The 24,649-nt window shown below is 48.1% G+C and overlaps 1 protein-coding gene across 1 annotated transcript in view; it reads left to right on the forward strand.

The window, feature by feature from the left end:
- Positions 1–14,838: 14,838 nt before the first annotated feature.
- Positions 14,839–24,649, forward strand: part of LOC147117749 (uridine phosphorylase 1-like) — a 110,389-nt gene continuing 100,578 nt past the window's right edge. The window contains exon 1 of the mRNA XM_085988991.1: positions 14,839–14,928. The gene's annotated coding sequence lies outside the window, so the exon portion shown is untranslated. The remainder of the gene's footprint in view (positions 14,929–24,649) is intronic.

Below are 24,649 nucleotides of genomic sequence, written 5' to 3' on the forward strand. Positions count from 1 at the left end.
TGTGCTGGGAATGCAGTCAGCAACAGCTTCTCCCTGAGGAACGTGATCAGCTGTCAGGTGGGAGCTTTTATAATACATTTGATGCTGTCAACTAATCAGCTGGAGCAATGGCCACTGAACTCCCGCTTCAGGTTGACAGGCGTGGTTCCCGAGCTGCATGAATCCTGTGGCCGTGTAGGAAAATTTGAAATGCAGGGGGGAAAAGGCTCTTACCTGCCTGAAAACAAGCTTATAATGATTTTAATTAGGTTGCCCGCCTCTGCCGGTCGGGTCGCTGTTGCATTGGCAAACGTGCCCAAGGGAAAGGCACGTGGGGGTGGGATGACGGCAGGTTCCCGACCCGCTCTGACTTTTTTCAAATTTCCCACCCGACCCGCCTCCATTCTCACTCGCATGGACCCCAGAAAATTCCGGCCTTAATATCTAATTATATTTGTCCATTGTAAACTAATTACGTCAGTAAAGATTGTGAATTAGCAACGGGACCTCCAGGCCGCTGCATGTCTGTGCAGCTTAACGGGAACATTGCCGGCCAGCTTTCCCAGGGCTTGGGAAATCCGGCAGCTAAATGGAGACAGGAACAGCTGGATCAAGCTGGTAAGTGCTTTTTCTAGCACTGCTTGTGAGTCAGGAGGCGCAGGAGTGACCCCCGTCCCCCCACCGACCTGCCATGATCAGCTGACCCCACCCCGCACCAAACACGCGATCCCAAGCATTATACCCCATGATCTTTCCCTTACCCCCAATTGCCAGTCCAACCATCCCCACCCCATGCCCTTTGCCAACCCCCCCTTATGCCCCGCAATGTTTACAGACCCCCCCCAATTCAAACCGCAATCTTTCCCGATTGCTGGGGACTGTCCCCGGCTGCAGACTTCTACTGTAGGCTTTCTCGCCCGGCAGCTGGCCAGCCTGTCAATCTGGGCGAGATACAGAATTTAAAAATGATAATGAGGTCCTGCTGTTAAATTCGACAGGACCTCTGCCATCCCAGAATTTCCGTGTTTTCAGCCCCCCGCCACCCCGCCCAACCCACTTCCCCACTCCCTCCCTGTAAATATCAAGCCCATGATTTCAGGAACTCGTATCAATATAACTGTAAAAGGCTGGGGTTGTACAATAATTAATATCCAGATTAACTCCTTTTGTATTCACTTCCTGTATTGGACTGCTGATTTTTCTCAGTAACCTTCCTTACAGCACGCAAACTACGAAGATCTCTTCTTGACTATTGACACCAATTATAAACTGAGCACAGGTGGTAATCCCTCACCCATCCATTACCCAGATGGTAATTCAAATTAGATCCATTACCTAAATTAAACTTCTTTGTACAATTATTATCACACACAAGAAAAGCTAGGCTTCTTGAGCTCTTTGGTGATCTACCCCATGGAAATGTATAAAGTGAAATCTAGTTTTCAATTGCTAAAACTGCATTCTCTGACTGTTCTTGTGCTTTTTGTGTGTGCAGTATTTTCTCTTGTGCTTGGGCTTGCTACTGGAATCATGAGCCGTGGCTTCAGACCATAGGCTCCGATACTTGCTAAAGAGAGATTGGGGTGGGGTGGCGATATAATAAAAGCAAACCATAAACAGAACTCACAGCAATGTGGGATGGAAGGAAGCAGCACCAACTCGTAAATGACTTGTGAACATTGCTGACAATAATTCTAGAGTCCAAAAGGTGATAGAAAATCCAAGAGCAGCAGTCACCTTCTCTAAAACTGGCATTGTAGCGTTTGTGGAAGAATGACATTGCAAAATCTTCTTTCAAATCTTCAGAAGTCCACCCCCAAAAATGTTTGGCATGATTTCCCTCCCATTACCTCACTGTAACTTGGGCTGTCCACCAGAGGCCCATCTCAATGCATGCAGATCAAGGCAAGGGCATGGTTAGTTGTCCCAAAGATTTCCCTGATGTTCTGCCCTTGGAAACTAAAAAGGTGTCAATGTTGGGTTCCGTACATTTGCAGATGTCGCCTTTTCTCTTGACAGTGACAATACAGCTGCATCATTGCAGCCTCCTCCAATGCCAGCACAGGAGGGAGCTTCTTGCCTGCACCTGGTAAGCTTGACATGACACCAGAAACAGGTCCTGCAGGGATATCAACATCATTGAGACTAGAGCCACCTCTATCCTCGAGAGCTCCAGTGGTTCAGTCTTACCCACAAACCTCACATTGTCCTGACAATGAGGTGCCATCCTGTGAGACCAAACAAGCTTAATGGACCAGCTAGCTATTTCCTGTCCTTTTTGTATGTTCGTATCTTGTGATTCTAACAGTCACATTCATCTCTTCTTTTACACTGTGTGGTGAGGAGGTGATTTGTGCTTCTAGCATTGTTTTAGCATCTCCATGGACATTTGTACCTTCACTTACCTTGGTGGTGAGGTCATTAAAGTGAATTGCTGTTTGTAGGGTGGTTGAGGGAGCAGACCACCTGAGCCTCTCCTCCAAAGTGCCTGAACCTCCTTTTTCTGGGGCTTCCTTTTCTGGAAGCCAAAGAGCCATTATCTCTGCTAATATGACCTCCACCACAGCTTTAAAAAATCTTGGTATTTTGGCTATTGCAGACCCTTCTGATGTTGCTCCTCATTCTGCCATTACAATTGTTACTTGAGCTCTAGCTCCAGTCTCCCTCCTTCGAGTCGAAGATCCCTGCCACAAAATCCCTTTCCTAGCCACTGGCCCAAGCCTGAATGTCGTCCAGGTCTTGTTGCATGCGGGCATGGACTGCCTCATTATCTGAGGAGTTGTGAATGGAACTGAACACTGTGCAATCATCAGCGAACATCCCCACTTCTGACCTTATGATGGAGGGAAAATCATTAATGAAGCAGCTGAAGATGTTTGTACCGAGGACACTGCCCTGAGGAACACCTGCAGCGATGTCCTGGGGCTGAGATGATTAGCTTCCAACAACCACAGCCATCTTCCTTTGTGCTAGGTATGACTCCAGCCAGTGGAGAGTTTCCCCCCTGATTCCCATTGACTTCAATTTTACTAGGGCTCCTTGATGCCACACACAGTCAAATGCTGCCTTGAAGACAAGGGCAGGCACTCTCACCTCACCTCTGGAATTCAGCTCTTTTGTCCATGTTTGGACCAAGGCTTGTAGGGGGGCATCCTTTACCTGGTTTATGGTAATTTACCTGGTCAGGCAGCCTTTTGCCACTGCACTGTGACCAGTTCTGACTGGAGGAACTTATAATTAATGATATATTAAAAACGGACAAATGGTCTGGATGCAAGAAAGTCAAATTTTATTAACTAAAGAAACTACACCACACGATCAAAGTAATCACGGTAAAATTGCTTAAATAGGGGAGGAAAAACGGACACAACGAGGGAAATCGACTAAAATCACAATTTCTAATGAAATTCCCACTTTACTCCCACCCTTAAGCCTATCCTAAGTTGCCTTGTGGAAGGCCAGAAAAATATATGCTCACCACTGCAATGCCAGCTCCGTGTCCTGCAAAATCTTCACTGCCCCGAAGTAAAGAAACACCCCAGTGTTTTCAAAGTAAATTGCTTGTGTTTTTACTTCTTCAGACGCTGTAGAGGCACACGGTGGCAAGGCCAGAGAGAGAGAGATGCTTCTGGGAAGCTATCTCTTATACCCCAATTCGGGGCCAAAATGTTCCCGCCCAGATCCAGGTTCATCTGGGCTGAAACAAAAGGGATCCAACTGTCCCCATTGTCCAGTAATGGGTGATTCATCCAAACCCATTCATTTTAAACTGTTCCTTCCTTCAGTCCAAATGTCTCCTTTCAAATGTCTGTGCTGAGCTTTGATTGTAAAGCTGCAGTAGTTTGAATGTGTTTTCATTCATCCTGATGGGTTTTTAATGGAGTTGTATTACTATGTAGACAGCTTGGGAGGAGTGTAAACAGAAAACCATTGTCTTGTGGTCACTGAAACTGCAGTCAGAAGTGGATAATCCCTTGTGCAAACATCCTTGTAGCAGTTTCTGTAAACAAATCGATTATCTAACTTCCCGAACTGCCTTTGATTGGCAGATTCAAACGGGCTACTCCCTAGTGCAAACAAGCAGCTAGTAGGTTACCGGACCTGCCCAATACCACAGGGTGACTGACAGCTCAGGCTCCATTCATATGCTAACAGCCTGCCTGTCCTTTTGAAATTCTGTTTCCATGAGGTCTGTTCAGCCATTTTTATGCCCTGAGCAATTTAAACAGTCCAAACTCAAGAGTACATCTTTTAATAAAATGTACAAGTGTGCAATTTTCACAAAGTTCTTTGATTCCAGTGTCCAAGTGCCGCCTAGCTTACGAGCTTTTTAACGCAGCCTTTTTGCGGTTCTGGGTATGTTTTAAAACATTGTCCAACCCAGAGACAATTTAAATCACACAAGTCTTCGTCCACGATGTGGATTAATATTTCCCGATCTTCGGGGGCTGAGGGGATTTTGCGACCCCTACAGCTGTAATGAGGTCTGGAGCCGAGTGGTCATGGCAGAACCCAAACTGAGCATCAGTGAGCAGGTTATTGAAAGACTTGCATTTATATTGGTGAGTGGGTGCCGCTTGATAGCACTGTCAACGACACCTTCCATCACTTTGCTGATGATTGAGAGTAGGCTGATGGGGCGGTAATTGGCCAGATTGGATTTGTCCTTTTTGTGGACTGGACATAACTGGGCAGTTTTCCACATTGTCGGGTAGATGCCAGTGTTGTAGCTGTACTGGAACAGCTTGGCTAGAGATGTGGCTAGTTGTGGAGCACAAGGCTTCAGCACGACAGCCGGGATGTTGTCGGGGCCCATAGCCTTTGCTGTATCTAATGCACTCAGCCGTTTCTTGCTATCACGTGGAGTGAATCAAATTGGCTGAAGACTAGCTTCTTTGATGGTGGAGACCTCAGGAGGAGACCGAGATGGATGATCCACTCGGCACTTCTGGCTGAAGATGGTTACAGACGCTGCAGCCTTGTCTTTTGCACTCGCGTGCTGGGCTCCGCCATCATTGAGGATGGGGACGTCATGGAGCCTCCTCCTCCCATTAGTTGCTTAATTGTCCACCACCATTCATGACTGTGGTAGCTTTGATCTGATCCGTTGGATGTGGGATCGCTTAGCTCTGTCTATAGCATGCTGTTTCCATTGTTTAGCATGTATGTAGTCCTGTGTTGTATCTTCACCAGGTTGGAACCTCATTTTTAGGTACGCCTGGTGCTGCTCCTGGCATGCTCTTCCACACTCATTAAACCAGGGTTGGTCGCCTGGCTTGATGTTAATGGTAGAGTGAGGGATATACTCGTGGCATACTCTTCTACACTCCTCATTGAACTAGAGCTGGACCCCTGGTAATAGAGTGAGGGATATGCTGCATCATGAGGTTACAGATTATGGCGGAGTACAATTCTGCTGCTGCTGATGGCCCACAGCACCTCATGGATGCTCAGTTTTGAGTTGCTAGATCAGTTCTGAATCTATCCCATTTAGCATGGTGGTAGTGCCACACAACATGATAGAGGGTGTCCTCTGTGGTGTATGTAACCGTTCCACCTTTAAGAGAACTATTTTAAGAGTTGCACTACTTTATCTTGGCTGCTGTATACTGTAATACCGGTGGTGACCACACCAGTATATAAGTGCTGTGTAATGATTTATTGGGCAGTTCCGCCCTGACCCTCGACTAGTAAAGACCTGTTAAAGTTTACTCTTGTGGTCTGTGTAGTAATTCTCACTATAACACACAGACTTAACAGTGGCGACGAGTACGATCTTACCCTGCGGCAGAGATACATCCAAGGTAGTTGACGGGCGTTGAGAGGAGGCATCCGCCCTCATCATTCTGCTGAGAAAAGACTCGGGTCTGCAGAGCAAAGGAAGAATTCTGACATGAAGCCTTCCATCAGCAACAGGCAGTGATCATCCCTTCTATCACGGTGGTGGGTAAGCCGATCAGCGACGAGCAGCAAGTCGGCCACGTTGACTGTGAAGTAGGGGAGGGAAAAACGGAGGATATAAGGGTGGAGAACTCGACCACGGCCGGGGAAAAGAGCCGGACAGAAGTCGGGGCCAGAGGCGCTGAGACTGGGCAGCGTAAGGCACGGGAGCCGCGGTGAATGCAAGCGCAGCCAGTGTAAAAGACCGGGCTGCAAGCGGGCTGGGAGACGCAACAGCGTCGAGAGAGAGCTCGACCGCGACCGGTGAGAAAGGCCGGGCAGCTACCGAGGCCGCGAGGCGCAGCGACCGGGTCAGCGTAAGGCGCGGGAGAAAATAAAACAAAAAAAAACCGCGGAGAACTCAGCCGCAGCCGGGGGAAAGGACCGGACTGCAAGAGGGGCTGGGAGGCACGATTTGAAAACCGCTGGGGAGGGCGAACGCAGCAATACGGCAATCGTCATTACAGCCAGCGGGGGAGAAAGGCAAACGCGGGAAGCCGCCATTTTTGTAGGCGGGGGAAGAAGACAAGCGCGGGAAACCGCCATTTAAAAAAAAAAAATGAAAAATTTCTTTTTGTTTCTCAAGAAGATTGCGAGGATGCCTAAGCGTGGTAACATCAACGATTTCGATCCCGATGTTGAAGATTGGGCCACGTATGTAGAACGCATAGAGATATATTGTAAGGCAAATAAAATATCAGATGAAGATAAAGCACTAACCTTACTAAACTCAATGGGTGCGAAGACATACGGGCTATTGAAGCATCTTCTATCACCAGCTAAACCGGCGGATCAGACTTTCGCTAAAATTGTTGCTGTCCTGAAAAATCATTTGAACCCCACACCGCTGATGTTAGCGGAACGATTTAAATTTTAGGCGAGAACGCAACTGAAAGAGGAAAGCAACGCGGAGTATTTAATTGAACTGCGTAAGCTAGCGAAATACTGTCAGTTTGGGGAAAGTCTGACAGAGGCACTGAGAGACAAATTCGTGTGTGGATTGTCGAAAGAAGGAACACAAAAGCGGCTGCTTGAAGAGAATGATCTCACACTTGATAAGGCTGTCACTATTGCAGTATCGCACGAAGCCGCAGCGAGAGGCACTGCGGAAATGCAACTGAAGGCAGCGGTACTCAGCGTAGATCAAATGGCTTTGGGTACAACAAAATGTTATCGTTGTGGAAAGACAACACACGACCAGAACCAGTGCTGGTTTAAAAACCAGGAATGTAGAAAATGTGGCAAGCTTGGTCACATAGCTAAAGTATGCCGGTCAGGAAAGAAGACCAGCAACAAAAAGTCACCGCAGGAAAAGTGCAGAAAGGTACATAAGGTGGCTGAGAAGAGCTCGGATGAACAGAATTCGGATTCAGACTCCAACAGCAAGGAACTGGGTAGTCTGAGAATTCACAATATGAGTAAGGAAGCTGACCGACAAACTATCTGGGTCACACTGCAGATAGCAGGAGTCCAAGTGAAGATGGAATTGGACACCGGTTCGGCGTTGACGGTCATGAATAAGCAAGATTACAAAAGGTTATTCAAACATATTTCCCTACGGGATACGAAGATAGTATTGCAGACATACACGGGGCAAAGAGTATACCCCATCGGAAAGATAAAAGTCAAGGTGGTACACAAGGGCAAAGAACACCAAGGAATGGACTTATATGTACTACCTGAGGGAGGTCCACCACTTCTGGGACGGGAGTGGATCAGGAAAATAAATATGGACTGGCACTCCCTAAACGCAATAATGGTAGATTCCGGGAAAAAAGATGTCAAACCTGAACGATTGTCCAGAATATTGGATGAGGCTAAAGAGGTGTTCCAACAGGGACTGGGAACACTGAGAGGAATTAAGGCAAAAATCAATATTGCAGAACATGCAAACCCAAAATTTTTCAAAGCCAGACCGGTACCTTATGCGATACGACCTGCTGTGGAAGCTGAGCTGGAAGGGCTAGAATGTTCAGGGGTACTGTCTAAGGTGGACTGGAGTGAGTGGGCCATGCCCATTGTTCCCGTCATGAAGCGTTCATCGAGTAACAAGCCAGGGGAACCGGGGAAGGTCCGCATCTGTGGAGACTTCAAGATCACAGTTAATCCAGTGCTTCATACGGTGCAATATCCGCTTCCGCGGATTGAGGATATCTTTGCTTCATTGTCTGGCGGGAAACGCTTCACCAAGATAGACCTGGCGCAAGCGTACTTACAGATGGAAGTTGAGGAAGAGTCGCGCCAGTATCTCACAATCAACACGCACAGAGGCTTGTATCGATATAATAGACTGGTTTTTGGAGTGGCTTCGGCTCCAGCAATTTGGCAGAGGGCCATGGAGCAGGTATTACAGGGAATTCCAAGCACTCAATGTTACTTGGACCATATCCTGATTACAGGAGATGACGATGAGGAACACCTTGCAAATTTGAAACTGGTGCTCACCAGGTTGAAGGAATATGGCCTTCGAGTTAATCGCCAGAAATGTGAGTTCTTTCAGAAACGGATCTCGTACTGTGGTCATGTCATTGACCAGGAGGGGCTGCACAAGTCACCTGACAAGATCGAAGCTGTTGTGAAGGCTCCCGCTCCGGAAAATGTATCCCAGTTGAGGTCGTTCCTAGGGTTGATTAACTATTACCATAAGTTTCTGCCAAATCTATCCACGGTGCTGCACCCGCTGAATGCTCTTTTGCAGAAAGAAGTACCATGGAAGTGGAGCGAGGACTGTAAGAAGGCCTTTCGCAAAAGCAAGGCATTGATCACCTCAGAGGAAGTGTTGGCTCACTTCAACCCAACGCTACCTATTCGTTTAGCTTGTGATGCTTCTCCTTATGGTATTGGAGCAGTACTCTCACACAAGTTGCCAAATGGCTCGGAAAGGCCAGTCGCATTTGCATCCAGATCATTGACCTCCGCTGAGCGCAACTATGCTCAGATAGATAGGGAGGCTCTCAGCCTGGTGTGGGGAGTAAAGAAGTTTAATCATTACCTGCAGGGCCAGAAGTTTACACTGCTGACAGACCACCAGCCGTTGGTATCCATATTCAATCCTAAAAAGGGCGTTTCCATTATGACAGCGCAAAGGCTACAGAGGTGGTCCCTTTTCCTAGGGGCACGCCAATATGACATAGAATACAAAGGATCAAAACAGCATGGGAATGCTGATGGTTTATCGTGCCTACCGTTGCCAACGGTAGAAGAGGCGCCTACAGTGGACCCAGTGGAGATGTTCCACTCAACCATAGTGGAATGTCTACCAGTAACAAATTCTACGATCGAAAAGGAAACAAGAAATGACACGACTCTCTCACGAGTCTACGATTTAACGGTGAAGGGATGGCCAGCACATGGCGAACCACTGTTGCCAGCATTTTCGCAAAGAAGAGAACAGCTGTCAGTGTGCCGAGGAACTTTGATGTGTGGATCCAGAGTGGTGATTCCACCCAAACTCCAGCATAAAGTGCTAAAGGAGCTTCACGAGGGGCATCTGGGTGGAGTGAAAATGAAGAACCTAGCCAGAGCGTTTGTGTGGTGGCCAGGTATCGATGGAGACATCGAAGAAATGACCAAGAGCTGTCTAGGATGCCAGAAGGTCCAAAACGCCCCACCACAAGCTCCTCTACATCCATGGGAGTGGCCCTCATCTCCATGGCAAAGGGTACATATCGACTTTGCTGGTCCATTTATGGACTCAATGTTCTTAATCGCGGTGGATGCACACTCCAAGTGGCCGGAGGTAATAAAGATGTCCTCCACCACCACGGAAAAAACCATCACAGTATTAAGGACCATATTTGCCAGGAATGGCTGCCGGAACAGATCTGTTCTGATAATGGACCGCAATTTGTGTCCGAAGAATTCAGGAAGTTCTTAAAAAACAATGGGGTTAAGCACTACACGTCCGCCCCATACCATCCCGCCACCAATGGATTAGCTGAAAGGTTTGTCCAGACCTTCAAGAAGGCCATAAAGGCCATGGGTAATGAAGGCATAAATCTACAACATAAGGTAGATAACTTCTTGTTGGCGTACAGGAATGCAACACATGTGGTTACAAACCAAACTCCCGCCATGATGTTTTTCAATAGAAGACTAAGATGTCGGCTGGATTTGATCAAGCCAAACATCAGAAGGGACGTAGAGAACCAGCAATTTCAAGGCATGAATGAAAGGCCAACTAGAACCTTCCAGATAGGTCAACAAGTTTTGGCCCAGGACTACCGTACCGAGAAATGGCAGCCTGGAACTATTTGCACACGACTAGGACCGCTGATATATACCGTGGACATTGGTGAAAGCATAATAAGGCGCCATGTTGACCAGATCATAGGGTCATCCGAAAAGGGACAACCTACTCCACAACTCTATACGCCTAATGATGAAGCAGAGATACCCATAGTATCTACCTCCGATCCGGTGATACTGGAATCAGATGAACCCGACACTGGCATTCAAGCCGAATCGACCTTGCCAAAAGAACCTACTACACCACCGAAAACTACTACACCACCGAGGCGTTATCCGGACCAAGTCAGGAAGCCTCCAGAGAGACTGAATCTGTGAACTGTTTTTACATGAAGTTGTGTATATATGTTATTCGGTTATGTTAATGGGGAATATATACTGTTAAGCTAAAAAGGGAGGATTGTGGTGTATGTAACCGTTCCACCTTTAAGAGAACTATTTTAAGAGTTGCACTACTTTATCTTGGCTGCTGTATACTGTAATACCGGTGGTGACCACACCGGTATATAAGTGCTGTGTAATGATTTATTGGGCAGTTCCGCCCTGACCCTCGACTAGTAAAGACCTGTTAAAGTTTACTCTTGTGGTCTGTGTAGTAATTCTCACTATAACACACAGACTTAACATCCTCAGTATGAAGACTGGACTTTGTCTCCACAAGGACTGTGCAGTGGTCTCTCCTATCAATATTGTCATGAACAGATGCATCTGTAACTGGTAGATTGATGAGGACGAGGTCAAGTAGGTTTGTCCCTCGTGTTGGTTCTCTCACCACCTGCCGCAGGCCCAGTCTGGCAGCTATGTCCTTCAGGACTCAGCCAGTTTGGTCAGTAGTGGTGCTACTGAGCCACTCTTGGTGATGGACATTGAAGTCCCCCACCCAGAGTACGTTCTATGCCCTTGCTTTTCCTTGCAAATCAGTGCCCATCTTTCTCGCAACTCCATGTTTGAATCCCTCCAATCAGGTTTCCGCCCTTGCCACAGTACTGAAACAGCTCTCATCAAAGTCACAAATGACATCCTTTGTGACTGTGACAAAGGTAAACTATCCCTCCTCGTCATTCTTGACTTGTCTGCAGCCTTTTACACGGTTGACCACTCCATCCTGTTCCAACGCCTCTCCACCGTCGTCCAACTGGGTGGGACTGCACTCGCCTGGTTCCATTCTTATCTATCTAATCGTAGCCAGAGAATCACCTACAATGGCTTCTCTTCCCGCTCCCACATCGTTGCCTCTGGTGTCCCCCAAGGATCTATAGTTGGCCCCCTCCTATTTCTCATCTACGTGCTGTCCCATGGCGACATCATCCTAATTCACAGTGTCAGTTTCCACATGTACGCTGACAACAACCAGCTCTACCTTACCACCACTTCTCTTGACCCCTCCATGGTCTCTAAATTGTCAGACTGCTTGTCCGACATCCAGTTCTGGATGGGCAGATATTTTCTCCAGTTAAATATTGGGAAGACTGAAGCCATTGTTTTCGGTCCTCGCCGCAAACTCCGTTGCCTAGCCACTGACTCCATCCCTCTCCCTAACATCTGAGGCTGAACCACACTGTTCGCAACCTTGGTGTTATATTTGACCCTGAAATGAGCTTCCGACCACATATCCGCAGCATAACTAAGACCGCCTATTTCCACCTCCCTAACATCATCCATCTCCGCTCTTGCCTCAGCTCATCTGCTGCTGAAACCCTCATCCATGCCTTTGATACCTGTAGACTTGACTATTCCAACGCACTCCTGGCTGGCCTCCCACATTCTACCCTACGTAAACTTGAGGTCATCCAAAACTTGGCTGCCCGTGTCCTAACTCACATCAAGTCCCGTTCACCCATCACCCCATACTTGGTGACCTACATTGGCTCCCGGTAAAGCAATGCCTCGATTTCAAAATTCTCATCCTTATTTTCAAATCCCTTCATGGCCTCGCCCCTCCCTATCTCTGTAATCTCCTCCAGTCCCACAACCCCCCGCGATATCTGTGCTCCTCTAATTCTGCCCTCTTGATCATCCCGGATTATAAATCGCTCAACCATTACTGGCCGTGCCTTCTGTTGCCTAGGCCCTAAGCTCTGGAATACCCTGCCTAAACCTCTCTGCCTCTCTTTAAAACCTACCTCTTTGACCAAGCTTTTTGTCATCTACCCTAATTTCTCCTTATATGGGTCGGTGTCAAATTTTTTGTCTTATAATAGTCCTGTGAAGCGTCTTGGAACGTTTTATTATGTTAAAGGCGCTATATAAATACAAGTTGTTGTTGCTATCCTCAGTATCTCTTCCAAATGGTGTTCAACATGGAGGAGTACTGATTCATCAGTTGAACGAGGGCGGTAGGTGGTAATCAGCAGGAGGTTTCCTTGCCCATGTTTGACCTGATGCCATGAGACTTCTTGGGGTTCAGAGTCAATGTTGAGGACGCCTAGAGCCACTCCCTCCTGACTGTATACCACTGTGCCACCACCTGTGGTGGGTCTGTCCGGCCGGTTGGACAGGACATACGCAGGGATGGCGATGGAGGAATCTGGGACATTGGCTGAAAGGTATGATTCTGTGAATACAACTATGTCAAGCTGTTTCTTGACTAGTCAGTGGGACAGCTCCCCCAATTTTGGCACAGCTCCCCCAATTTTGGCACAAGTCCCCAGTTGTTAGTGAGGAGGACTTTGTAGGGTCAAATGGGCTGGGTGAGCCTTTGTCATGTCTGGTGCCGAGGTCGATTCCGGGTGGTCTGTCTGGTTTTATTCTTAGTGTACTTCTTTATATCATTTTGGTAGGTCATTTCAGAGGGCAGTTAAGAGTCAACCACATTGGTGTGGGTCTGGAGTCACCAGTAGGCCAGACCAGGCAAGGATGGCAGATTTCCTTTCCTAAAGGACATTAGTGAACCAGATGGGTTTTTGCGATAATCCAGTAGTTTCATGGTCACCATTACTGATCGTAGCTTCTTATTCCACATTTATTTAATCAACTGAATTTAAATTCCCCAGCTGCTGTGGTGGGATTTAAACTCACGTCTCTGGATCCTTAGTCTGTGGAGAGAGAAACAAAGTTAATGTTTCAGGTCAATGACCTTTTATCAGAACTGGAAAAAGTTACAGATGTAACAGGTTTTAATCAAGTGCAGAGGCAGGGAAAGTGGGGGGGGAGGAAAGAACAACAACAAACCATGTGCAGTATAACAGAGGACAAACAGGTAGCAGTCAGGATTGAGCTCTGAGTGTTGAGGCGACTGTCAGGACCTCACACTGGCTGCAGTATAACTGGAACCAGAGTAAAAGGTCAAAAAAGGGACTGTTACAGAAGAAATGGGCTGCACCAAACCAAGGAGGAGCAAAGAGACTTGCGAGAAATATTGAGGCAGCAATAGAAAACCATTCAAACTAGCTAGGTGAGAAGAGGGCCAGGAGAAAACCAGACCCAGCCAAGACAAATTGTAGGACAGAAGGTTTTCAGCAGGTGGCTCTGGACACCACCTATAAATTTGTCTTGGGCGGTAGTGCAAAATGAGATAGTTAATCAGTAATAACAACAGAAAATGCTGGAAAAACTCAGAAGGTCAGGCAACATCCGTGGAGAGAAATTAGAGTCAACGTTTCGGGTCGAAACCCTTTTTCAAAACTGGAAAGGAAATAAAATAGATCGAAGGCAGGGCTGCAATAGAACAAAAGAAGTAAAGAGGTATTCAAAACCAGACGAGATGGTAATAGGACAGTGGAGACAAAAGACGGCTCAGATGAGGTGTGAAGTGTACTGGCAGGATGAGAGACAGCTGCCATGTGGGAGAGAGAGAAAAAAGAGGAAAGGGGGGGGAAGGGAAGACCCAAAACAAAGGGGTGGAAAAAAAATAAGTAAAAATGTAATAGGGGCCGAGGTTATGATCTGAAACTGTTGAACTCGATATTGAGTCCGGAAGGCTGCAAAGTGCCTAATCGGAAGATGAGGTGCTGTTCCTCGAGCTTACGTTGAGCTTCCGTGGAACAATGCAAGAGGCCAAGGACGGTGAGGTCCGAGTGGGAACGGAGCAGTAGCTCGTTTTGCATTTACCCAATTTGCTTTTCCAGTCAATGGACTCTCTCACACAACACACACACACACAGGTCAGAGAAAGTTCTCATTATTCAAGGTGGGGTCTGACCAGAGCAGAGAGGGATAGAATTGAAAAGCCAAGAAGTTATGTTAAATCTGTATAAGATAGCATGGATAGTAAACAGTATGGCAATGGCAAATTAAAATCATAATTTAATTGTTGGAGTAGGACAAGGGAAACTAGTAAATGTAATTTTGGGACTGATAGCAGTATTTGATTATATCTACTTATTTTAGTTATGAGGAATATTGGTTTGGCGCAACCTAATAATTAAAATTAATTGGACATTAGAAGCTAAAGGATTAAAGGAACCCTGATTGGTTTTTAAATTAGTGGATTTATTCCATAAAAGCATGAAAAGATGAGCCACTTTACCTCAGATTTCTGCATTACTTTCCTTTGCAATATACACAACAGGAAAAAAAACCAACTACTTTAGTAATATTTTATATCAAGAAATAAACGGAGTCAGGGCTGACAGACTTTGGGGTAGGGAGGTGACAATTCACGCTCGCAGTTCCCTCACACACCGCGGTAGGTGGGTCGCCCGCTTTCCCCGCCCAACAAGGCTCGCGCCTCCCTCCCCGCGGTCGACGGAGCATTCGCCGCTGCCATGGAGACTGCGTAGGAGGCGCTGAGGAGACTGTTGGTGGACGTGCCGGGCGGCGGTAAGGCGCTCTTCTTTAACTCTTGCGTGCCGTGACGAGTAAGGAGAGGGGAAGCGTTCGGGGGAATCGCGGCTCCTTTACCTCCTCCGAACTGGAGGGAGGGCGGCCGGGTTCTGGCTCTTCCCTCAGTTCCGGGTTGGCGGTAAACCCGGGGCCGGTTCGGTGGCCCCGCCATCAATGATCCCAAGGCGGCGGCTCGCAGCGGAGACTGGGGACCCATCCCTCTGGTACCCACACCCACCGCATACATCGGCCACCTCCAGCTGGGACGCCGCTGCTTGTGTGTCTCCTATCCTGCCTGGCACGCTGATGCATAGAATCGTACAGCACTGAAGGAGGCCATTCGGCCCATCGTGCCTGTGCCAACTCTTTGAAACAGTGATCCAATTAGTCCCATTCCACTGCTCTTTCCCCATAACCCTGCATTTTTCCCCTTTTCCAAGTATATATCCAATTCCCTTTCAAAAGTTACTATTGAATCTGCTTCAACCATCCTTTCAGACAATGTCTTGTCTCGGTTGAATCGGCTTATGCAATCTAGCTGTACTCTGCCAACTTTGTAAGGGGAAAGGTCACTGGACGAGCCCAACAGTGAAATTACTAGTACGATAGCAAAATACTGCTGAGTTTTTCCAGCATTTTCTGTTTTTAGTGAAATTACTACTTCCAATTCTCCAGTTTATGTTTAAATTTGTCTAGTGAGCGTGCAGTTACTATTTCGTTATCTAACTGGTTCCGGTTGACAATTGTTCGTGGGGAAAAACTGAATCTGTGTATGTATGTCTTAACCAGTGGTTTGATTAGTTTCTGACTATTCCTCCTTGTTGATCTGTTGTTCCGTGCAGGTTGTAGCACACTTTCCATTCTGATTCCAGTTTGTCCATTGATAACTTGATAAATCAAGTGGAGTCTAGAGTCCCTCGTCCTCCTCTCTGGCATTTCCCACTCCAGAGTTTTCAGCAGTGCAGTAATGCTACTGGTCTGTTTGTAGTCGTTCATACAGAATCGAGCAGCTCTTCTCTGGATAACCTCACGCTTCTGGATGTCTCCCTTGTGGTACAACAACAACAACTGCTATTTATGTAGTGTCTTTAACATATTAAAACATCCCAAGGCACTTCACAGGAGTATTAAACGACAAAAGAATTGACACTGAGCCACATAAGGAGAAATTAGGGTAGGTGACCAAAAGCTTGTCAAAGAGGTAGGTTTTAAGGAGCGTCTTAAAGGAGGAAAGAGAGGTAGCGAGATGGAGAGGTTTAGGTTCCGCCAGGGCCACTCGGCTCCAGACCTCATTACAGCCTTGGTCCAAACATGGACAAAAGAGCTGAATTCCAGGAGATGAGGTGAGAGTGACTGCCCTTGACATCAAGGCAGCATTTGACCAAGTGTGGCATCAAGGAGTCCAAGTAAAGCTAAAGTCAATGGGAATCGGGGGGAGGAGGGGAACGCTCCACTGGCTGGAGTCATACCTAGCACAAAGGAAGATGGTTGTGGTGGTTGAAGGTCAATCATTACAGCCCCAGGACATCACTGCAGGAATTCCTCAAGGAAGTGTCCTAGGCCCAACCATCTTCAGCTGCTTCAACAATGACCTTCCCTCCAACATAATGTCAGAAATGGGAATGTTTGCTGATGACTGCACAGTGTTCAGTGCCATTCACAACTCCTCAGATAATGAAGCAGTCCATGCCCGCATGCAACAAGACCTGGATGACGTTTAGGCTTGGGCTGATAAGTGGCAGGTAACATTCGCACCACAGAAGTGCCAGGCAATGACTATCTCCAACAAATGAGAGTCTAACCACAACCCCTTGACATTCAACGGCATTACCATCGCCGAATTCCCCCACCATCAACATCCTGGGGGTCACCATTGACCAGAAACTTAACTGGACCAGCCACATAAATACTGTGGCAACAAGAGCAGGTCAAAGGCTAGGTATCCTGACTCTCCAAAGCCTTTTAAGGCAGGAGTGTGATGGAATACTCTCCACTTTACCGCTTGATTGATTGGCACCCCGTCCACTACCTTAAACATTCACTCCCTCCACCACCAGCATACCGTGGCTGCAGTGTGTACCGTCTACAAGATGCATCGCAGCAACTCGCCAAGGCTTCTTCGGCAGCACCTCCCAAATCCGTGACCTATTCCACCTAGAAGGACAAGGGCAGCAGGTGCATGGGAACACCACCACCTCCAAGTTCCCCTGCAAGTCACACACCATCCTGACCTAGAAGTATATCGCTGATCCTTCATCGTCGCTGGGTCAAAATCCTGGAACTCCCTACCTAACAGCACTGTGGGGAAACCTTCACCACACGGACTGCAGTGGTTCAAGATGGCGGCTTCTCATGGGCAATTAGGGATGGGCGGGCTCGTTAAGGTAACTTGATTAAAAATGTGAAAAATGGTTTCGGGATGTTGTACTGTTTAGTCAGCGTTGTTGATCGCCTAGTTCATTGTCATAGTTATATTCAGGTTTCGAGTATCCTGTCTGAGCTGGAGATTTCTATGTAGGTTGGCGAGGTGATTTGCATTATGCATGTTTTGGATGGGTCCTGTGTTTTGGGTGGGGACTGCTCCTTCGTGGATCGATTGTTAGGTTAAATTGAGGTTACACAGTTCCCCAGACAATTTGATTTACTCCAATATCCAAACTGTCTTTACAGAGGTTGATCCCATTTCCTGTGGCAGCCTTTTCTCCCTGTACAGGTCCAAACATGCCCTTTTATTTTATCATCCTGAAACTTGTTTAGAAAGAGTCCAAAATCATTTTCCTTAGGGTTTTTTTCTAGCTTTGGGGGATCTGTGAATTTTGAGAATCTTACAAGACCCAGCAAGAAATCGGTTTAGGGGCCATGCTGCCGTCGGTAAACGGTCCTTACCCGGGGGTCCGTGGCACAATCTGAGACTCCTGGCTGCTTTCTGTCCACCTCAGCCGCCGGTCTCCATATCTTCGCCTCCCATCTAGAAGGCGTATTGCTAGACTCCCCTGCTGTCTTGGAGACAATGACCCGCCTCCTGACGTTACATGGGGCAGGGTCATGTTGGGGCTGGGTGCGGCGGATGTTCGGCCTCGAAGCCAGGCCTTCGCGGGCCAGATAGAATCCATTGGTAGGCCGGATGGCCCACGGGTCATATTTTGCTCACTACTGTTCTAGGACGTATTGTTGCAGAAAACTGTCCTGAATACACAAGAAATTCACTACCTTTCTGACATGAGATTGTCTGCTTATCCCAATCTATATGGAAGTTAAAATCCCCCATTAAAACCACTCTGCCTATGCTACATGCTTGTCTAATCTCTGCATTTATACATTCTGCCACTTCTCAGCTGCTATCAGGGGGCCTATACACAACTCCCACTACTGTGTTAAATCCTTTTCTATTTCTTAATTCTACCCATAAAGTTGCTGCAGCCTGCTTACCTCTTGTTATATCCTCTCTTATCATTGAAGTAATTTCATTCTTAATCATGAAAGCTCCTCCTCCCCCTCTACCAGTTTCCATGTCCTTCCTGTAGACCTTATAACTTGCTATATTCATTTCCCAGTCCTGACCATCTTGCAGCCATGTCTCACGAATGGCTACCAAGCGTTTGTATAGAGTATGCTTATTTGGGCCACACACCCTAACCTGTTCTTCTGTTCTTATGTTTTTCTCACATACTTCTCACTTCTCTCTCCTGATTTAATTAATTTACATCTTTCAGTTTTCCCTTTACCTGTAGTGCACCTCAAAGCACTGGAGAGGTACCACCAACACTGCCTCCGCAAGATCCTGCAAATCCATTGGCAGGATAGGCGCACCAACGTCAGTGTTCTTGCTCAGGCCAACATCCCCAGCATCGAAGCTCTGACCACGCTCAATCAGCTCCGATGGACGGGTCACATTGTCTGCATGCCCGATACGAGACTCCCAAAACAAGCGCTCTACTCGGAGCTCCGGCACGGCAAAAGAGCCCCAGGTGGGCAGAGGAAATGCTTCAAGGACACCCTCAAAGCCTCCTTGAAAAAGTGTAACATCCCCACTGACACCTGAGAATCCCTGGCCCAAGACCGCACAAAGTGGAGGAGAAGCACCCGGGAAGGCGCCGAACACCTCGAGTCTCTTTTCGCCGGGAGCAAGCAGAAGCCAAGCGCAAGGAGCGCACGTCGACCCAAGCACCCCACCCACCCACCGTCTGCCCCACCTGTGACAGAGACTGTAGATCCCACATTGGACTCATCAGTCACCTGAGAACTCATTTTTAATGTGGAAGCAAGTCATCCTCGGTTCCGAGGGACTGCCTAAGAAGAGAAGTGCCTAATGCACAATTTCTGACTTGCTCTAGTCTCTTCCTTTTCGCTTGTTTTAGAATAATTATTTATACTACCTTTTCCACCTGTGCCCTCCACCCCCTCCCCCATTTACTAGTCTAAAGTCCTTGTGCCCGCCCAGTTCCGGTGGAGCCTGAATTCCTCTGGCTCCGGCTGTGATGCCACTTATTCTGAAGTTTATTTCTTGAACGAATTGATGAGTTGCTGAAAATACTAAACTCTCAAAAAAAAAAAAAAAAAAAAAGTTATAGGGCAAAAATCTTTAGCGCCCCGGAAAAATTAGCGCCCCCGTAACCGAAATTGAGTGGTAGCCTCCCTCTTGGGACTCTGCGAGGGAATATCGCAGCGCTACGGGCCACGGTATTGCAGGCCTTCCTCCCTTTCTTAAATCCATTGGCAGGATAGGCGCACCAACGTCAGTGTTCTTGCTCAGGCCAACATCCCCAGCATCGAAGCTCTGACCACGCTCAATCAGCTCCGATGGACGGGTCACATTGTCCGCATGCGCAGCGCGACCCGGGGCCCAGCTGGAACCCCGGTGATCGGGAGTGCCAGCAAAAGAGCCTGGCACTCAAGCAGTGCCGGGCTCATGGAGCGCAGCCGGCACTCTGCGGGGGGGGGAGGTGGGTAAGGAGGCCAGGGACTGCAGCGGAGGCAGGTGCTGGCAGGCGGCCAGCAACAAAAATGGCCACCCGGCACCTCTGGGAAGAAATCTGGTATCCCATTTGGGGCGCAATTATCGGCCGGGCGCAAAGTTTAGCGCACAGCGCTAATTATCGCCTCCGACTGCAGACTTGGCTTCTAGCACCCCTGGAGGTGATTGGAGCACTAAATCAGGTGCTACACACCTCTCTTAAGGCGCTAACGCCAAGGAGCGAGGCGCTACCTCAGAGCACTGACGAAGCTCATGTGATGTCAGTCAGCAATGGAACACAGACACACTGGCGCTGGCCAGTTCTTAAAAGGGAGGGTCGATCTTGCTCTCCATCCACACCCTGCTCATTGCAGCCTTGAATCTCGGCCTGGAGAGACCTGCACATCAAATCTGCTGGAAAGAACAATGGAGAGGCCCAGGAAAAGAGCTCAGAGTGCAGCCCCCATAGTGTCTTCTAAATCGATGCAAGGAAGGTCAAATCAAAATGAACCTGCAAAGTGCTGCTCAGTACCCAAAATGCCTTCCCACAATGAATCTCTCCAGAAGTCTCTCTCTCTCTCTCTCTGAATGCATGGTGCAAAAATGTCACCAACAAAAAAGGCAGGAAGCGGTCGCCTATAAATAGCGCTACCCCGGTCCCTTCCCGACTGCAAAATGCTCCCCTCAACCTGTCGTTGCTAGCGGCAGGCACTAAGGCAGGGGGTGCCACTCAATATCCGGTCCTGGGTGCTACCAGGGCATTGCACGCTCGACTGACGTCATGATCTGCCGGCGCAGGAGATCATGGCGGTAGTGTTTAGCGCCGCCGCAAAATGCCTGGTCAATTTCACGAACGGTGCAACATCGCCACACCCGGGCGCTAGTTGCTTTGCGCCTCATTAACGCCCTCTTAGGGCGCTAACGGGAGGTGCAAAGCAACCAAATTTCCCCCCCTCGCCTTTAAATAGCGCTGCCCCGGCCGCAGGTTGGTCCCCCTGACCCTGTCGGACATAGTGTCCAGTGGTAAGTCGGGGCGCTACCAAAGATCGCGGCTGGGGCGCTGCGCACGGTGATGATGTTATCGCCAATGGCGCTAACGGGAGGTGCAAAGCAAATTAATTTTTCCCCCATAGATACTTAATCTATATCTTGCCTTAAAATTCTTGGGTTCTGCCGTTGCTCCCTCTGTGTTGATTTTGACATCACTCTGACATTGCTTTTTTTGATTTCTCGTGTGTTTGATTTGGTCTGCTCCTGCTCCTTTATATCCAGCCTCCAATCTCTTGCCGTGCTTTTTTTCAGTAGTAAAATGTCCCAAGGCACTTCACAGGAGCGTTATCAACAAAATTTGACACCGAGCCACATAAGGATAAATTAAGGCAGATGACCAAAAGCTTGGTTAAAGAGGTAGGGTTTAAGCAGCGTCTTAAAAGGAGGACAGAGAGTCGGAGTTTATGGCCTAGGTAGCTGAAGGCATGGCCGCCAATGGTGGAGCGAAGAAAATCGGGGATTGGCAAGAATTGAAGGAGTGCAGAGTTGTAGGGCTGGAGGAGATTACAGAGATAGGGAGGAGCAAGGCAATGGAGAGATTTGCAAACTAGAATGAGAATTTTAAAAGTACAGTGGAGTAGTACTTTAGCTTTACCTCGCCCTGTCATTTAAATACCTTTGGGTCTACCTGCCTTTGATCTGCCATATTTCCAGGCCTTTCCACTTTGTCAGGTTTTCCATGCTTCCCTCCCTGCCTCTGCTATTCTGTTGTAACTATTTACACCTCCTCTACACCCATTTTTTGTTTCTATATTGTGCCATTATCTCCTCTTGCCTTGCACCATCATCCCTTTTGTCATTTAATCACTCCTGCCCTCTACTTTTCCACAGACTTTTCCCTTTTGTTCTTTTCCTACCACGGGGACGGTCCTCGGTAGTTAGGGGGGTTTGGGGGAAGGGTCTGTGACAGGAGCCACAACCAGGGTGGGGCAGGAACTCAGTTCAAGAGAGGCCCAAGGCTTCCTTGTGAGACCTGTAGGAGCACTCCTAGCCCACAAGAAAACCTGAAAAGTAAATTTCAAACATACCTGCTGGACTTCTTTTGGCCCAGGATCCAGCTTCCCAACAGATTTTGCCTGACGAGGAGCAGACACTGTCCCCTCCCCCTGCTCAAGTCTCTACTTTATATTGCAGAGCGGATCCTTATGACATCATCAAATCCAACCTGCATATTTGAAACAGGACCCCACTTCCTTCTTGCAGGTGTCCTGCTCGCCAAGAAGGAAGCGGGATTGGTAGGAGTAACTAACACCCGGTATTTTAACTGCCCCCATCCCCGGCCCAGTTTCCGCCAGGTGGGGGCAGTTAAAATTGAGGCCTCTATTGCTCTACAGATGCTGCCTGACCTGCTAAGTGTTTCCAGCATTTCCTGTTTTAATTTCATTCAATATTCCAAATGGCTCAATAGGTCCTATTACCTTCCTTCAAGAGCTTGAGCTTCTCGCAGCTCATGTTGAAATCAGTCTTATTGCTTGTCTCTGCATATGGTGAGAATTGAGCATAGGCTTCTACTTTGAACTCCTATAGCTTTTAGTTTGACTCGATATGTTACATGTGGATCTTTTAAAAAAAGACTTCTTAAAGCACAAATAGATTTCATCTATGAAAAGTTTTGCCAGTCATGATCTTCCCATTCTAAATCTATGCTGCCCATTTCTTAATAGGCTAAGGTAACCCTCCAGCCTATTATTTCGAAGGGTTTTAATTGATTACCAGTAAAATAACTATAATGATAACTATATCACTCTTCTACAGACCCTGAGACATAGGGGGAAAAATTCAGTATCGCCCCGTTTGGGGCACCATTATTGGCCGTGCGCAAAGTTTAGCGCCTGCCGCTAATTATCGCCTCCGACGGCAAACTTGGTGACGTAATAAAGACTCACTACGCACTTGGTTGTACATAAAGCAAGGCTTTAATCGACTTGTAACAAAACATGGAGGTCTAGTTAGTAGTCACTAGCTTCCTGTTTCCAGATTGTCTCTGGCCAAGTTGGGCCCACGCCCGAGTATTTATACTCCTCAGATGGCGCCCTCAGCTGGCCGTCCAGTAGTACTTCCTGAGTTACTTCTTGTAGAAGTTGCGATTTATGACATTCTTCCTCCCTAAAAGGTTTGGAAGTCCAGTCTTCCTTTAATGGACTAGGCGGACCAAAAATAGCCGTAGTCGTTTAGCTTTCTGCTTGTGACCGGAAGGCACGCCTCCCCGGACCGTGTCCTGGTCCCTGGGTCGCTTGGCCCGTACCGGTAAGTCGGTAGAGTCCGCGTCGTCTTGATCGTCCTGTGGAGGTCTGGGAATATCATGACTCCGAGTGTGGGTCCCCACAGGCGCAGAGCTGGCCTCATCCTGGGTCGTAGCCGGAGATTGTCCGGCATCCTGGTTTTGGGCGGCCATCCTACGGGGAGTGTTCGGCTCCCTGAGTTGATCCGGTAGCACTGCCGGCAGATCCCTCGATGTCCCAGGTAGGACGTCATCTTCATAGGGGTGCGGAGTGTTGACATCATCATCGTGGGATCCTTCATCATTCGGGCCCGTGTGACCGGTTGGGCAGGGAGCCAGATCTCTGAGCGAGACGGTGGACTCCCAGCCATCTGGGTACCGCACGTGCGCATACGTGGGGTTTACCTCCGTTAACTCCACCTCGTCAACGAGAGGGTTGTTCTTGACAGACCGGACAAACCTCCGGAGTAGCACAGGGCCTGGAGCCACTAACCATGACGGTAGAGATGTCCCATGTGTAGAGCGACGCCGTAACTTGAAGAATCGCTCATGAGGTGTGACATTAGTGGATGTGGAGAGAAGAGACCTGATAGAGTGTAACACGTCGGGGAGCACAGTTTCCCACTGCTGGTGTGGTAGGTTGCGTGACCTCAGTGCCAGACGGACAGCGTTCCAGATGATGGCATTGTATCATTCAACCTGTCCGTTGCCGATTGGGTGATATGGTGTTGTCTTACTCGAGGCTATTCCCCGTTGGGAGAGATAACCTTTAAGTTCACTCGACATAAAGGAGGGACCCCGCTCCATGTGGATAAAATTGGCTGTCCCGCAAAGGGAAAAGACCTGATCGAGGCATTTAATTACCGTAGAGGTAAGCATATTAGGACAGGGGAAGGCAAAGGGAAAGCGTGAATACTCGTCTGCCATCATAAGTAGGTAGGTGTTTCGCGCTGACGAAGGCAATGGCCCTTTAAAGTCTATGCTGAGCTTCTGCATAGGCTGCATTGCATGTATGAGTAAGCCATCTGATGGGCGGAAGAATTGTGGTTTCAATTCTGCACAAATCCTACAGGAGGAGCATGTTTTCTTTACGTCCTCCGTTGAGAATGGTAGATTTTTGGAGCGCACAAAGTGCAACATACGGGTAACGCCAGGATGGCATAAGTCCATATGCAGATCCGCCAGAGTCGACGTTGACATTGAAGAGCAAAATGCCCGTGTGAAGGTATCTGGGGCCGCATTCTGTTTGCCGGGTCGGTAACGGATATTATATCCAAAGGCGGCCAGCTCCATCCTCCAAAGTTGAATTTTATTATTTTTGATTTTCGTGCGCTTCCGGTTATCCAACATGAAGGCCACGGAGCACTGGTCAGTTATGAGCGTGAAATGATGCCGAGCAATAAAATGACTCCATTGGCGTACAGCCTCGATAATGGCTGTAGCCTCCTTCTCGACGGGGGGGTAATGGAGCTCGCTACCCTGCAAGGTTCTGG

Source organism: Somniosus microcephalus, chromosome 5 (assembly GCF_052327205.1).
Source record: "Somniosus microcephalus isolate GS21.2 chromosome 5, FLI_Smic_1.0, whole genome shotgun sequence".
In the NCBI taxonomy this organism is placed as follows: Eukaryota; Metazoa; Chordata; class Chondrichthyes; order Squaliformes; family Somniosidae; genus Somniosus; species Somniosus microcephalus.